The sequence below is a fragment of the Oncorhynchus gorbuscha genome, linkage group LG14 (assembly GCF_021184085.1).
Source record: "Oncorhynchus gorbuscha isolate QuinsamMale2020 ecotype Even-year linkage group LG14, OgorEven_v1.0, whole genome shotgun sequence".
NCBI classification, from domain to species: domain Eukaryota; kingdom Metazoa; phylum Chordata; class Actinopteri; order Salmoniformes; family Salmonidae; genus Oncorhynchus; species Oncorhynchus gorbuscha.
The window spans coordinates 46,519,369-46,535,456 of NC_060186.1; positions in this window are offsets into that span (position 1 = coordinate 46,519,369).

Here is a 16,088-nt window from a genome sequence, read left to right on the forward strand (position 1 = left end):
ATAAGATTCTTGCTACGTAAGCTTAACTTCCTGAACATTCGAGACGTGTAGTCCACTTGTCATTCCAATCTCCTTTGCATTAGCGTAGCCTCTGCCGTAGCCTGTCAACTATGTGTCTGTCTATCCCTGTTCTCTCCTCTCTGCATAGACCATACAAATGCTCCACACCGCGTGGCCGCGGCCACCCTAATCTGGTGGTCCCAGCGCGCACGACCCACGTGGAGTTCCAGGTCTCCGGTAGCCTCTGGAACTGCCGATCTGCGGCCAACAAGGCAGAGTTCATCTCAGCCTATGCCTCCCTCCAGTCCCTCGACTTCTTGGCACTGACGGAAACATGGATCACCACAGACAACACTGCTACTCCTACTGCTCTCTCTTCGTCCACCCACGTGTTCTCGCACACCCCGAGAGCTTCTGGTCAGCGGGGTGGTGGCACCGGGATCCTCATCTCTCCCAAGTGGTCATTCTCTCTTTCTCCCCTTACCCATCTGTCTATCGCCTCCTTTGAATTCCATGCTGTCACAGTTACCAGCCCTTTCAAGCTTAACATCCTTATCATTTATCGCCCTCCAGGTTCCCTCGGAGAGCTCGTCAATGAGCTTGATGCCTTGATAAGCTCCTTTCCTGAGGACGGCTCACCTCTCACAGTTCTGGGCGACTTTAACATCCCCACGTCTACCTTTGACTCATTCCTCTCTGCCTCCTTCTTTCCACTCCTCTCCTCTTTTGACCTCACCCTCTCACCTCCCCCCCCCTACTCACAAGGCAGGCAATACGCTCGACCTCATCTTTACTAGATGCTGTTCTTCCACTAACCTCATTGCAACTCCCCTCCAAGTCTCCGACCACTACCTTGTATCCTTTTCCCTCTCGCTCTCATCCAACACCTCCCTAACTGCCCCTACTCGGATGGTATCGCGCCGTCCCAACCTTCGCTCTCTCTCCCCCGCTACTCTCTCCTCTTCCATCCTATCATCTCTTCCCTCTGCTCAAACCTTCTCCAATCTATCTCCTGATTCTGCCTCCTCAACCCTCCTCTCCTCCCTTTCTGCATCCTTTGACTCTCTATGTCCCCTATCCTCCAGGCCGGCTCGGTCCTCCCCTCCCGCCCCGTGGCTCGACGACTCATTGCGAGCTCACAGAACAGGGCTCCGGGCAGCCGAGCGGAAATGTAAGAAAACTCGCCTCCCTGCGGACCTGGCATCCTTTCACTCCCTCCTCTCTACATTTTCCTCCTCTGTCTCTGCTGCTAAAGCCATTTTCTACCACTCTAAATTCCAAGCATCTGCCTCTAACCCTAGGAAGCTCTTTGCCACCTTCTCCTCCCTCCTGAATCCTCCTCCCCCTCCCCCCCTCCTCCCTCTCTGCAGATGACTTCGTCAACCATTTTGAAAAGAAGGTCGACGACATCCGATCCTCGTTTGCTAAGTCAAACGGCACCGCTGGTTCTGCTCACACTGCCCTACCCTGTGCTCTGACCTCTTTCTCCCTCTCTCTCCAGATGAAATCTCGCGTCTTGTGACGGCCGGCCGCCCAACAACCTGCCCGCTTGACCCTATCCCCTCCTCTCTTCTCCAGACCATTTCCGGAGACCTTCTCCCTTACCTCACCTCGCTCATCAACTCATCCCTGACCGCTGGCTCGTACGTCCCTTCCGTCTTCAAGAGAGCGAGAGTTGCACCCCTTCTGAAAAAACCTACACTCGATCCCTCCGATGTCAACAACTACAGACCAGTATCCCTTCTTTCTTTTCTCTCCAAAACTCTTGAACGTGCCGTCCTTGGCCAGCTCTCCCGCTATCTCTCTCTGAATGACCTTCTTGATCCAAATCAGTCAGGTTTCAAGACTAGTCATTCAACTGAGACTGCTCTTCTCTGTATCACAGAGGCGCTCCGCACTGCTAAAGCTAACTCTCTCTCCTCTGCTCTCATCCTTCTAGACCTATCGGCTGCCTTCGATACTGTGAACCATCAGATCCTCCTCTCCACCCTCTCCGAGTTGGGCATCTCCGGCGCGGCCCGCGCTTGGATTGCGTCCTACCTGACAGGTCGCTCCTACCAAGTGGTGTGGCGAGAATCTGTCTCCTCACCATGCGCTCTCACCACTGGTGTCCCCCAGGGCTCTGTTCTAGGCCCTCTCCTATTCTCGCTATACACCAAGTCACTTGGCTCTGTTATAACCTCACATGGTCTCTCCTATCATTGCTATGCAGACGACACACAATTCATCTTCTCCTTTCTCCCTTCTGATGACCAGGTGGCGAATCGCATCTCTGCATGTCTGGCAGACATATCAGTGTGGATGACGGATCACCACCTCAAGCTGAACCTCGGCAAGACGGAGCTGCTCTTCCTCCCGGGGAAGGACTGCCCGTTCCATGATCTCGCCATCACGGTTGACAACTCCATTGTGTCCTCCTCCCAGAGCGCTAAGAACCTTGGCGTGATCCTGGACAACACCCTGTCGTTCTCAACTAACATCAAGGCGGTGGCCCGTTCCTGTAGGTTCATGCTCTACAACATCCGCAGAGTACGACCCTGCCTCACACAGGAAGCAGCGCAGGTCCTAATCCAGGCACTTGTCATCTCCCGTCTGGATTACTGCAACTCGCTGTTGGCTGGGCTCCCTGCCTGTGCCATTAAACCCCTACAACTCATCCAGAACGCCGCAGCCCGTCTGGTGTTCAACCTTCCCAAGTTCTCTCACGTCACCCCGCTCCTCCGCTCTCTCCACTGGCTTCCAGTTGAAGCTCGCATCCGCTACAAGACCATGGTGCTTGCCTACGGAGCTGTGAGGGGAACGGCACCTCAGTACCTCCAGGCTCTGATCAGGCCCTACACCCAAACAAGGGCACTGCGTTCATCCACCTCTGGCCTGCTCGCCTCCCTACCACTGAGGAAGTACAGTTCCCGCTCAGCCCAGTCAAAACTGTTCGCTGCTCTGGCCCCCCAATGGTGGAACAAACTCCCTCACGACGCCAGGACAGCGGAGTCAATCACCACCTTCCGGAGACACCTGAAACCCCACCTCTTTAAGGAATACCTAGGATAGGATAAGTAATCCTTCTCACCCCCCCTTTAAGATTTAGATGCACTATTGTAAAGTGACTGTTCTACTGGATGTCATAAGGTGAATGCATCAATTTGTAAGTCGCTCTGGATAAGAGCGTCTGCTAAATGACTTAACTGTAAATGTAAATGTGGTGCTACATGTTGGAGTTCCGTGTCGATGACTGATTGTACACAACGCAAGATGTGTACTGTTACACTAGCTGCCTGAAAGAGATCTTATGTCCCAAGCCAGTCTAGTTACAAAGCCTGGACAGGTCGTTGTAAAAAAGGCAGGGAAACATCCTCCTCACTGAGTCTTTGATGGACTTGCCCCCTTTAGCAGCCAAAAACCTCACCTGTAAAATAAATTGTCCATAGTTAGTGGTCTATAGAGCAGTGAACCATACAGAAACTACATGTCTAAAGACAGTCCAAAGAAAAGCAGTGGGGAGCTTTTCCGAGTCACAGACTTCATAAGCACCCAATTACGTAAGATGTACAATACCCCAACAGTCTGCACTTGATTTAATCTGATAGACAGAGCCCTAACGATGATTAAAAAGTTGCTGTCCAAAACATCTGGTGTTTAATATGTAGTGTGATACCATGTTCTTGCCAATTACCAATTTCTTCTGAAGCTCCACATTCCCAGCAAGCCGATGTTCAAGCTCCTCCAGCATCAGCCTGACTTGTGGCTGCTTTGTGTGAAGCATTGTTGTCTCCACCTTCTTGCCCTTTGTGCTGTTGTCTGTGCCCAATAATGTTCGTACCATGTTTTATGCTGCTACCATGTTGTTGTGTTGCTGCCATGCTGTGTTGTCATGTGTTGCTGCCTTAGGTCTCTATTTATGTAGTGTCATGTCGTCTCTCTTGTTGTGATGTGTGTTTTGTCCCATATTTATATTGTATTTATTCTTATTTTTAATCCCAGGCCCCCGTTCTTCTAGGCAGAGTTGCAAAGAAAAAGCCACATCTCAGACTGACCAATAAAATGAAAATATTAAGATGGACAAAAGAACAGACACTGGACAGAGGAGCTCTGCCTAGAAGGCCAGCATCCCGGAGTCTCCTCTTCACTGTTGACATTGAGACTGGTGTTTTGCGTATACTATTTTATGAAGCTGACAGTTGAGGACTTGTGAGGCGTCTGTTTCACAAACTAGACACTCTAATGTACTTGTCCTCTTGCTCAGTTGTACACCGGGGCCTCCCACTCCTCTTTCTATTCTGGTTAGAGACAGTTTGCGCTGTTCTGTGAAGGGGTAGCACACAGCATTGTATGAGATCTTCAGTTTCTTGGCAATTTCTCACATGGAATAGCCTTAATTTCTCAGAACAAGAATAGACTGACAAGTTTCAGAAGAAAGGTTTGGCCATTTTGAGCCTGTAATTGAACCCACACACGCTGATGCTCCAGATTTTCAACTAGTCTAAAGAAGGCCAGTTTTATTGCTTCTTTAAAATCAGCACAACAGTTTTTCAGCTGTGCTAACATAATTGCAAAAGGGTTTTCATTTTTTTTTATTTCACCTTTATTTAACCAGGTAGGCAAGTAGAGAACAAGTTCTCATTTACAATTGCGACCTGGCCAAGATAAAGCAAAGCAGTTTGACACATACAACGACACAGAGTTACACATGGAGTAAACCAAACATACAGTCAATAATACAGTATAAACAGGTCTATATACGATGTGAGCAAATGAGGTGAAATAAGGGAGGGAAAGGCAAAAAAGGCCATTGTGGCAAAGTAAATACAATATAGCAAGTAAAACACTGGAACGGTAGATTTGCAGTGGAAGAATGTGCAAAGTAGAAATAAAAATAATAGGGTGCAAAGGAGAAAAATAAATAAATAAATAAATAAAATACACTAGGGAAAGAGGTAGTTGTTTGGGCTAAATTATAGGTGGGCTATGTACACGTGCAGTAATCTGTGAGCTGCTCTGACAGTTGGTGCTTAAAGCTAGAGAGGGAGATAAGTGTTTCCAGTTTCAAACATTTTTGTAGTTCGTTCCAGTCATTGGCAGCAGAGAACTGGAAGGAGAGGCGGCCAAAGAAATAATTGGTTTTGGGGGTGACCAGAGAGATATACCTGCTGGAGCTGGTGCTGCAGGTGGGTGATGCTATGGTGACCAACGAGCTGAGATAAGGGGGGACTTTACCTAGCAGGGTCTTGTAGATGACATGGAGCCAGTGGGTTTGGCGACGAGTATGAAGCGAGGGCCAGCCAATGAGAGCTTACAGGTCGCAATGGTGGGTAGTATATGGGGCTTTGGTGACAAAATGGATTGCACTGTGATAGACTGCATCCAATTTGTTGAGTAGGTATTGGAGGCTATTTTGTAAATGACATCGCCGAAGTCGAGGATTGGTAGGATGGTCAGTTTTACAAGGGTATGTTTGGCAGCATGAGTAAAGGATGCTTTGTTGCGAAATAGGAAGCCAATTCTAGATTTGACTTTGGATTGGAGATGTTTGATGTGGGTCTGGAAGGAGAGTTTACAGTCGAACCGGACACCTAGGTATTTGTAGTTGTCCACATATTCTAAGTGTCCAGAGTAGTGATGTTGGACAGGTGTGCAGGTACAGGCAGTGATCGGTTGAAGAGCATGCATTTAGTTTTACTTGTATTTAAGAGCAATTGGAGGCCACCGAAGGAGAGTTGTATGGCATTGAAGCTTGCCTGGAGGATTGTTAACACAGTGTCCAAAGAAGGGCCAGAAGTATACAGAATGGTGTCGTCTGCGTAAAGGTGGGTCAGAGACTCACCAGCAGCAAGAGCGACATCACTGATGTATACAGAGAAGAGAGTCGGTCCAAGAATTCAACCCTGTGGCACCCCCATAGAGACTGCCAGAGGTCCGGACAGCAGACCCTCCGATTTGACACACTGAACTCTATCAGATAAGTAGTTGGTGAACCAGGTGAGGCAATCATTTGAGAAACCAAGGCTGTTGAGTCTGCCGATGAGGAGGTGGTGATTGAAAGCCTTGGTCAGATCAATGAAAACGGCTGCACGGTAATGTTTCTTATCGATGGCGGTTAAGATATCGTGTAGGACCTTGAGCGTGGCTGAGGTGCACCCATGACCAGCTCTGAAACCAGATTGCATAGCAGAGAACGTATGGTGGGATTTGAAATGGTCAGTAATCTGTTTGTTGACTTGGCTTTCGAAGATCTTAGAAAGGCAGGGTAGGATAGATGTAGCTCTGTAGCAGTTTGGGTCAAGAGTGTCCCCACCTTTGAAGAGGGGGATGACCGCAGCTGCTTTCCAATCTTTGGGAATCTCAGACGACACGAAAGAGAGGTTGAGCAGGCTAGTAATAGGGGTGGCAACAATTTTGGGAGATAATTTTAGAAAGAAAGGATCCAGATTGTCTAGCCCGGGTCCAGATTTTGCAGCTCTTTCAGAACATCAGCTGACTGGATTTGGGAGAAGGAGAAATGGGGAAGGCTTGGGCAAGTTGCTGTGGGGGGTGCAGTGCTGTTGACCAGGGTAGGGGTAGCCAGGTGGAAAGCATGGCCAGCCGTAGAAAAATGCTTATTGAAATTCTCAATTATAGTGGATTTATCAGTGGTGACAGTGTTTCTTATCTTCAGTGCAGTGGGCAGCTGGGAGGAGGTGTTCATATTCTCCATGGACTTTACAGTGTCCCAGAACCTTTTTGAGTTAGTGTTGCAGGAAGGAAATTTCTGCTTGAAAAAGCTAGCCTTGGCTTTTCTAACTGCCTGTATATAATTGTTTCTAGCTTCCCTGAACAGCTGCATATCACGGCGGCTGTTCAATGCTAATGCAGAACGCCATAGGATGTTTTGTGTTGGTTAAGGGCAGTCAGGTCTGGTGAGAACCAAGGGCTATATCTGTTCCTGGTTCTAAATTTCTTGAATGGGGCATGCTTATTTAAGATGGTTAGGAAGGCATTTAAAAAAAATAACCAGGCATCCTCTACTGACGGGATGAGATCAATATCCTTCCAGGGATCGATTAGAAAGGCCTGCTCGCTGAAGTGTTTCAGGGAGCGTTTGACAGTGATGAGTGGAGGTCGTTTGACCGCTGACCCATTACGGATGCAGGCAATGAGGCAGTGATCGCTGAGATCTTGGTTGAAGACAGCAGAGGTGTATTTAGAGGGCAAGTTGGTTAGGATGATATCTATGAGGGTGCCCGTGTTTAAGGCTTTGGGGAGGTACCTGGTAGGTTCATTGATAATTTGTGTGAGATTGAAGGCATCAAGCTTAGATTGTAGGATGGCTGCGGTGTTAAGCATGTTCCAGTTTAAGTCGCCTAGCAGCACGAGCTCTGAAGATAGATGGGGGGCAATCAGTTCACATATGGTGTCCAAAGCACAGCTGGGGGGAGAGGGTGGTCTATAGCAGGCGGCAACGTTGAGATACTTGTTTTTAGAGAGGTGGATTTTTAAAAGTAGAAGTTCAAATTGTTTGGGTACAGACCTGGATAGTAGGAGGCTATCTTTGCAGTAGATTGCAACACCGCGCCCTTTGGCAGTTCTATCTTGTCTGAAAATGTTGTAGTTAGGGATGAAAATGTCAAAAATGTTGCTGGTCTTCCTAAGGCAGGATTCAGACACAGCTAGAACATCCGGGTTGGCAGAGTGTGCTAAAGCAGTGAATAAAACAAACTTAGGGAGGAGGCTTCTAATGTTAACATGCATGAAACCAAGGCTATTACGGTTACAGAAGTCATCAAAAGAAAGCGCCTGGGGAATAGGAGTGGAGCTAGGCACTGCAGGGCCTGGATTCACCTCTACATCGCCAGAGGAACAGAGGAGGAGTAGGATAAGGGTACGGCTAAAAGCAATAAGAATTGGTCGTCTAGAATGTCTGGAACAGAGAGTAAAAGGAGGTTTCTGGGGGCGATAAAATAGCTTCAAGGTATAATGTACAGACAAAGGTATGGTAGGATGTGAATACAGTGGAGGTAAACCTAGGTATTGAGTGATGATGAGAGAGATATTGTCTCTAGAAACTCCATTGAAACCAGGAGATGTCATCGCATGTGTGGGTGGTGGAACCTATAGGTTGGATAAGGTATAGTGAGCAGGACTAGAGGCTCTACAGTGAAATAAGCCAATAAACACTAACCAGAATTGCAATAGACAAGGCATATTGACATTAAGGAGATGCATTCTTAGTCGAGTGATCAAAAGGGTCCAGTGAGTAGTAAGGTTGGTTGGGGTCACGGCGATTCAGACAGCTAGCCGGGCCATCAGTAGCAAGCTAGCATAGGATGGAGGTCTGTTTTTAGCCACCTCGTGCATTTCCATTGGTAGGATTAGTGGGGTTCCGTGTGGTAGAGGGGATCAATCCAATTTGCAAAAAAAAACACACAAAAAACAATAGATATAGTTATAGAGGCCCAAGAAAAAAATAAAAAATTGTCCGATAGGTCTATTCAGATAGCAGCCGATAAGACAGCTAACGATTAGCGGACCCCAGATGGGCGTTCAAGTAATGTCGCCACGGAGGAGCCAGCCAGATAACTCCCTCGGGCAGATAACGTCGGTAGTCCAGTTGTGAAGGCCCGGTGGGGCTCAATTAGCCTTTGATCAATTAGCCTTTGAAAATGATAAACTTGGATTAGCTAACTCAACGTGCCATTGGAACACAGGAGTGATGGTTGCTGATAATGGGCCTCTGTACATCTATGTAGTTATTCTGTTGAAAATCAGCCGTTTCTAGTTACAATAGTCATTTACAACATTAACAATGTCTACACTGTATTTCTGATCACTTTGATGTAATTTTAATGGACAAAAAAGTGTTATTTTAATGGACATTTCTAAGTGACCCCAAACTTTTGAACGGTAGTTTATGTTTGCTGCCGCATATGTCATGTTTTGTCTTATATCATCTTGTCATTTTGCTTTTCCTTCTGTTCGTTTTCCCCCTGCTGGTCTTTTTAGGTTCGTTCCCCTTTTTCTCTCTCCCTTCCTCTCTCTCTTCTCTCTATCGTTCCGTTCCTGCTCCCAGCTGTTCCTATTCCCCTAATCAATCATTTAGTCTTCCCACACCTGTTCCTTATCTTTTCCCCTGATTAGAGTCCCTATTTCTTCCCTTGTTTTCCGTTCCTGTCCTGTCGGATCCTTGTCTATTGTTCACCGTGCTGTGTCTGTGTATCGCCCTGTCGTGTCGTGTTTCCCTCAGATGCTGCGTGGTGAGCAGGTGTCTGAGTCTGCTACGTTCAAGTGCCTTCCCGAGGCAACCTGCAGTTCTTGATCGAGTCTCCAGTCTGTTCTCGTCATTACGAGTGGAATTATGCCTTATGATTGTAAATTTACGTTACTGGATTAAAGACTCTGTTTTCGCCAAGTCGCTTTTGGGTCCTCATTCACCTGCATAACAGAAGGATCCGACCAAGAATGGACCCAGCGACTATGGATTCTCTCTACTCTACTCTCGAGTTCCAGGGAGCGATGCTCGGCAGACACGAGCAGGAATTGTCTGCTGCTCGGCATGCCGTTGAGACCCTGGCCGCTCAGGTCTCCGACCTCTCAGGACAGTATCAGAGTCTTCGTCTCGTGTCACCAGCTACTTCCGGTTCTTCCGAGCCTCCGGAACCTAGGGTTAATAACCCACCATGTTATTCTGGGCAGCCCACTGAGTGCCGCTCCTTTCTCACCCAGTGTGATATTGTGTTCTCTCTCCAACCCAACACATACTCAAGAGAGAGAGCTCGGATTGCCTACGTCATATCACTCCTTACTGGTCGGGCTCGGCAGTGGGGCACAGCTATCTGGGAGGCAAGCGCTGAGTGTACTAACAATTATCTGAACTTTAAAGAGGAGATGATAAGGGTTTTTGATCGCTCAGTTTTTGGGAAAGAAGCTTCCTGGTCCCTGTCTTCCCTATGTCAAGGTAATCGATCCATAACGGATTACTCTATAGAGTTTCGTACTCTTGCTGCCTCCAGTAACTGGAACGAGCAGGCGTTGCTCGCTCGTTTTCTGGAGGGACTCCACGCTAAGGTTAAGGATGAGATTCTCTCTCGGGAGGTTCCATCCAGCGTGGATTCTTTGATTGAACTCGCTATTCGCATTGAACGACGGGTAGATCTTCGTCACCGAGCTCATAGAAGAGAGCTCGCGTTAACTGTGTCTCCCCTCTCTCCGACACTACCGTCTTTCCCCACTGACTCAGGTGTTGAGCCCATGCAGCTGGGGGTATTCGCATCTCGACTAAGGAGAGGGAACGGAGAATCACCAACCGCCTCTGTCTCTATTGCGGTTCCGCTGGTCATTTTGTCATTTCATGTCCAGTTAAAGGCCAGAGCTCATCAGTAAGCGGAGGGCGACTGATAAGCGCTACTAGACGGTCCTCTCCGTCAAGTACATGTACTACCTTACCGGTCCATCTACGCTGGACCGGATCGGCAGCTTCCTGCAGTGCATTAATAGACTCTGGGGCAGAGGGCTGTTTTATGGACGAAGCCTGGGCGCGGGAACATGACATTCCTCTCAGACAGTTAGGGAGCCCACGGTCATGTTTGCCTTGGATGGTAGTCCTCTCCCCAGTATATTATGTGAAACACTACCTTTAACCCTCACTGTATCTGGTAACCATAGTGAGACCATTTCTTTTTTGATTTTTTGTTCACCTTTTACACCTGTTGTTTTGGGTCATCCCTGGCTAGTGTGTCATAATCCTTCTTTTGATTGGTCTAGTAATTCTATCCTTTCCTGGAACGTTTCTTGTCATGTGAAGTGTTTAATGTCTGCTATTTCTCCTGTTTGTTCTGTCCCCTCTTCTCAGGAGGAACCTGGTGATTTGACAGGAGTGCCGGAGGAATATCATGGTCTGCGCACGGTCTTCAGTCGGTCCAGAACCAACTCCCTTCCTCCTCACCGGTCGTATGATTGTTGTTCTGATCTCTTTAAGAAGCGTTTTGCATCCGCTCCTATCCTTGTTGCACCTGACGTCACGAAACAGTTTATTGTTGAGGTTGACGCGTCGGGGGTGGGCGTGGGAGCCATTCTGTCCCAGCGCTCCGATACTGACGATGGGGTCCACCCTTGTGCGTATTTTTCTCATCGCCTGTCACCGTCGGAACGTAACTATGATGTGGCTAACCGCGAACTGCTCGCCATCCGTTTAGCCCTAGGCAAATGGCGACAGTGGTTGGAGGGGCGACCGTTCCTTTTGTCGTTTGGACTGACCAAAAGAACCTTGAGTACATCCGTTATGCCAAACGACTGAATGCGCGTCATGCTCGTTGGGCGTTGTTTTTCGCTCGTTTCGAGTTCGTTATTTCTTATTGCCCGGGTACTAAGAACACCAAGCCTCATGCTTTATCCCGTCTCTTTAGTTCTTCTGTGGCTTCTACCGATCCCGAGGGGATCCTTCCTGTTGGGCGTGTTGTCGGGTTGACTGTCTGGGGAATTGAGAGACAGGTTAAGCAAGCACTCACGCACACTGCGTCGCCGCGCGCTTGTCCTAGTAACCTTCTTTTCGTTCCTGTTTCTACTCGTCTGGCTGTTCTTCAGTGGGCTCACTCTGCCAAGTTAGCTGGCCATCCCGGCGTTCGGGGTACGCTTGCTTCTATTCGCCAGCGGTTTTGGTGGCCTACTCAGGAGCGTGACACGCGCCGTTTCGTGGCTGCGTGTTCAGACTGCGCGCAGAAGTCTGGTAAAAAAAAATTCTGCTTCTGCTCCTGGTCTTGCTCGGTCTCAGTCTGTTCCCTGCCATCGCATCTCTCCTGTTCTTGTTCCTGCCCTTGCTGTGTCTCAGTCTGTCCCTAGTTGTTACTCTCCTGGCCGGTTTGGTCCTGTTTGCTCTAAAGCTTTCAGTTCTCTACCCGTGTCTCATTTTTTTTTTTAGAGTAGTACCCTAGTTTCCCTTTTTATCGTTTTTCGTTACGGTCCTGAGGAGAGGAGTTGGGTTCTTTCTCGGGACGTGCTGGACCGTTTGTGATCTATGATTTCCTCCGTTGCCGCCAGTGTTCCTCCTCGAGAGCGCCAGGAGGCGCTCGGTGAGTGGGGGGGTACTGTCATGTTTTGTCTTATATCATCTTGTCATTTTGCTTTTCCTTCTGTTCGTTTTCCCCCTGCTGGTCTTTTTAGGTTCGTTCCCCTTTTTCTCTCTCCCTTCCTCTCTCTCTTCTCTCTATCGTTCCGTTCCTGCTCCCAGCTGTTCCTATTCCCCTAATCAATCATTTAGTCTTCCCACACCTGTTCCTTATCTTTTCCCCTGATTAGAGTCCCTATTTCTTCCCTTGTTTTCCGTTCCTGTCCTGTCGGATCCTTGTCTATTGTTCACCGTGCTGTGTCTGTGTATCGCCCTGTCGTGTCGTGTTTCCCTCAGATGCTGCGTGGTGAGCAGGTGTCTGAGTCTGCTACGTTCAAGTGCCTTCCCGAGGCAACCTGCAGTTCTTGATCGAGTCTCCAGTCTGTTCTCGTCATTACGAGTGGAATTATGCCTTATGATTGTAAATTTACGTTACTGGATTAAAGACTCTGTTTTCGCCAAGTCGCTTTTGGGTCCTCATTCACCTGCATAACAGCATATGAGAAGATAGAGTCAACTGAGTTTTTAATAGAATCCCACAATTTAAACCATTTATATTTCTCTCTACTGCCAGGTTATTGCGTGTTATGTTATGGCATGTGAGTACCAATCACTTCAATAATTCATATTTATTTTGAGAACAGTGACACACATTACCATTGTGATAACAATATGTGAAAACTGGCTTGACAGAAGTAACATTCATAAAAATCATTTTTGGGATGTGAACATTTTGGGATGTGGAACTGGTTTGTTCAAGTCTTAATGGGAGTAACTCACTTTAAGTTTCTATTACTCCAATCTCCATTAGTTGGTATTCAGCTAACAAATTGCCAATTATGAAAACAGAAAAGCATCATTAGCACAAAAACATGATTTGAATATTAGTATAGCTAGCTAATACAAAAAAAGTTATTTTAACTACTGCTAGTCTAACTATCTAAAATTAATGTTAGCCCTGGTATCTTTGTTAGCAAAAATAAACTAGCTTGCTAGCTAGCTAACTGGCCTAAACTGCTAGCTAACCTAGCTAGATATGTGCTACAGCAGGCTAGCATAGCTAGCGAGCCAGCTAGCTATGGAAGCAGTGCATGTGTTCTCTATACACTAATAAGACTGCTTCAAGGTTGTGCTACCATTTCTGTAACCATTTCCATGTTGATGTCGCTTGGTGTCCTCCTTTTAACAAAAAACATAATTTCCAAACTTTTTTCTGTCTTTTCCTTTCCCAGGCAGATCAGGGTTGCCAGGTCTAGCTTTAATTTCCAGCCCAATGACCACTCAAAACCTGCCCAAATGACCTGAAAATGAGCCCTTTTTTCACAGCAAAGGAGTTGCCACATTTATCCATAACATTATCGAGCCAATTAAGAACGAATATCAACGTAACTTGTAACGACGTTAGAAGCAGACATTTTCTTCATCAAAAAAATAATTTGTCAGGTTGGATGGGGAGCACAGCTATTTTCAGGTCTCTCCAGAGATGTTCGATTGGGTTCAAGTCCGGGCTCTGGCTGGGCCACTCAAGGACATTCAGAGACTTGTCCTGAAGCAACTCCTGCGTTGTCTTGAATGTGCGCATAGGGTTGTTATCCTGTTGGAAGGTGAACCTTCGCCCCAGTCTGAGGTCCTTAGCACTCTGGAGCAGGTTTTCATTGAGGATCTCACTGTACTTTGCTCTGATCATCTTTCCCTCGATCCTGACTAGTCTCCCAGTTACTGCCGCTAAAAAACATCCCCACAGAATGATGCTGCAACCACCATGCTTCACCATATGGATGGTGCCAGGTTTCCTCCAGATGTTACGCATAGCATTCAGGCTAAAGAGTTCAATCTTGGTTTAATCAGACCAGAGAATCTTGTTTCTCTTGGTCTGAGAGTCCTTTAGGTGCCTTTTTGCAAACTCCAAGTGGGCTGTCATGTGCCTTTTACTGAGGAGTAGCTACCATCTCGCTACTCTACCATGAAGGGCTGATTGTTGGAGTGCTGCAGAGATGGTTGTCCTTCTGGAAGGTTCTCCCATCTCCACAGAGGAACTCTGGAGCTCTGTCAGAATTACCATCTGATCCTTGGTGACCTCCATGACCAAGGCCCTTCTTACCCAATTTCTCAGTTTGGCCAGGTGGGCAGCTGTGGGAAGAGTCTTGGTGATTGCAAACTTCTTCCATTTAAGAATGATGGAGTCTACTTTGTTCTTGGGGACATTCAATGCTGCAAAAGATTGTTATTACACTTCTCCAGAGCTCTGCCTCGACACAATCCTGTCTCAGAATTCTACAGACAATTGCTTCAACCTCATGACTTGGTTTAAGCTCTGACATGCACGCTCAACTGTGGGACCTTATATAGACAGGTGTGTGCCTTTCCAAATCATGTCCAATCAATTGAATTTACCACAGGTGGACTGCAATCAAGTAGTAGAAACATCTTTAGGTGTCAAGCCATGATCTGTTTCACCTGCCCCCTCCAGGTGTCACCCATCTTCCCCACTTATCCCATGGGTATTTATACCTTTGTTCTGTCTGTACCAGTTCGTCTTGTTTGTTCAAAACTACCAGCGTTTTGTGTCTCAGCTCCTGCTTTTTCCAGTCTCTCTTTTTCTCGCCCTCCTGGTTTTGACCCCTGCCTGTCCTGACTCCGAGCCCACCTGCCTGACCCTGAGCCTGCCTGCTGTCCTGTACCTTTGCCCCTACTCTGGATTACCGACCTCTGTCTGACCTGACCATGGACCTGCCTGCCATCCTGTACCTTCTCCCCACTACTCTGGATTATCAACCCCTGCCTGCCTTGACCTGTTGTTTGCTGTTACCTGTTACAATAAACATTGTTACTTCTACAGTCTGCACTTGGGTCTTACCTGATAACAGGATGCACCTGAGCTCAATTTCGAGTCTCATAGCAAAGGGTCTGAATATTTATATAAATAAAGTATTTTTGTTTTTATTTTTAATACATACGTTGTTGTGTTGCAGGCAGATTTTAAAAATGTATTAAATTGAGATTTAGTGTCACTGATCTACACACAATACCCCATAATGTCAAAGATGAATCTTGTTTCTATAATTTCAATTTAAAAAAAATATAAGAACAAAACGTAAAGCTGAAACATCTAGAGACAAGAAGTTTTTAACCCTTTTGTTATGGCAAGCCTAAATAACTTCAGGAGTAATATTTGCTTAACATGTCACATCATTTGAAGGCCAGAGTCAATCACAACAACCAGGGAGGTTTTTCAATGCCTTGCAAAGAAGGGCACAAATTGATAGATGTGTAAATAAATTCAGACGCTGAATATGCATTTGAGCATGGTAAAGTTATTAATTAGGCTATCGATGGTGTATCAATTTTTTACCTTTATTTAACTAGGCAAGTCAGTTAAGAAAAGTGTCTTATTTACAATGACATCCTACCAGGGAACAGTGGGTTAACTGCCTTGTTCAGGGGCAGAATGACAGATATTTACCTTGTCAGCTCAGGGATTTGATCCACCAACCTTTTGGTTAGTGGCCCAATATGTTAACCACTAGGCTACCTGCCACCATTCATAAATCATGTCACTACAAAGATACCAGTGTATCCCTCCGATGTCAACAATTACAGACCAGTATCCCTTCTTTCTTTTCTCTCCAAAACTCTTGAACGTGCCGTCCTTGGCCAGCTCTCCCGCTATCTCTCTCTGAATGACCTTCTTGATACAAATCAGTCAGGTTTCAAGACTAGTCATTCAACTGAGACTGCTCTCCTCTGTATCACGGAGGCGCTCCGCACTGCTAAAGCTAACTCTCTCTCCTCTGCTCTCATCCTTCTAGATCTATCGGCTGCCTTCGACACTGAACCATCAGATCCTCCTCTCCACCCTCTCCGAGTTGGGCATCTCTGGCGCGGCCCACGCTTGGATTGCGTCCTACCTGACAGGTCGCTCCTACCAGGTGGCGTGGCGAGAATCTGTCTCCTCACCACGCGCTCACACCACTGGTGTCCCCCAGGGCTCTGTTCTTGGCCCTCTCCTATTCTC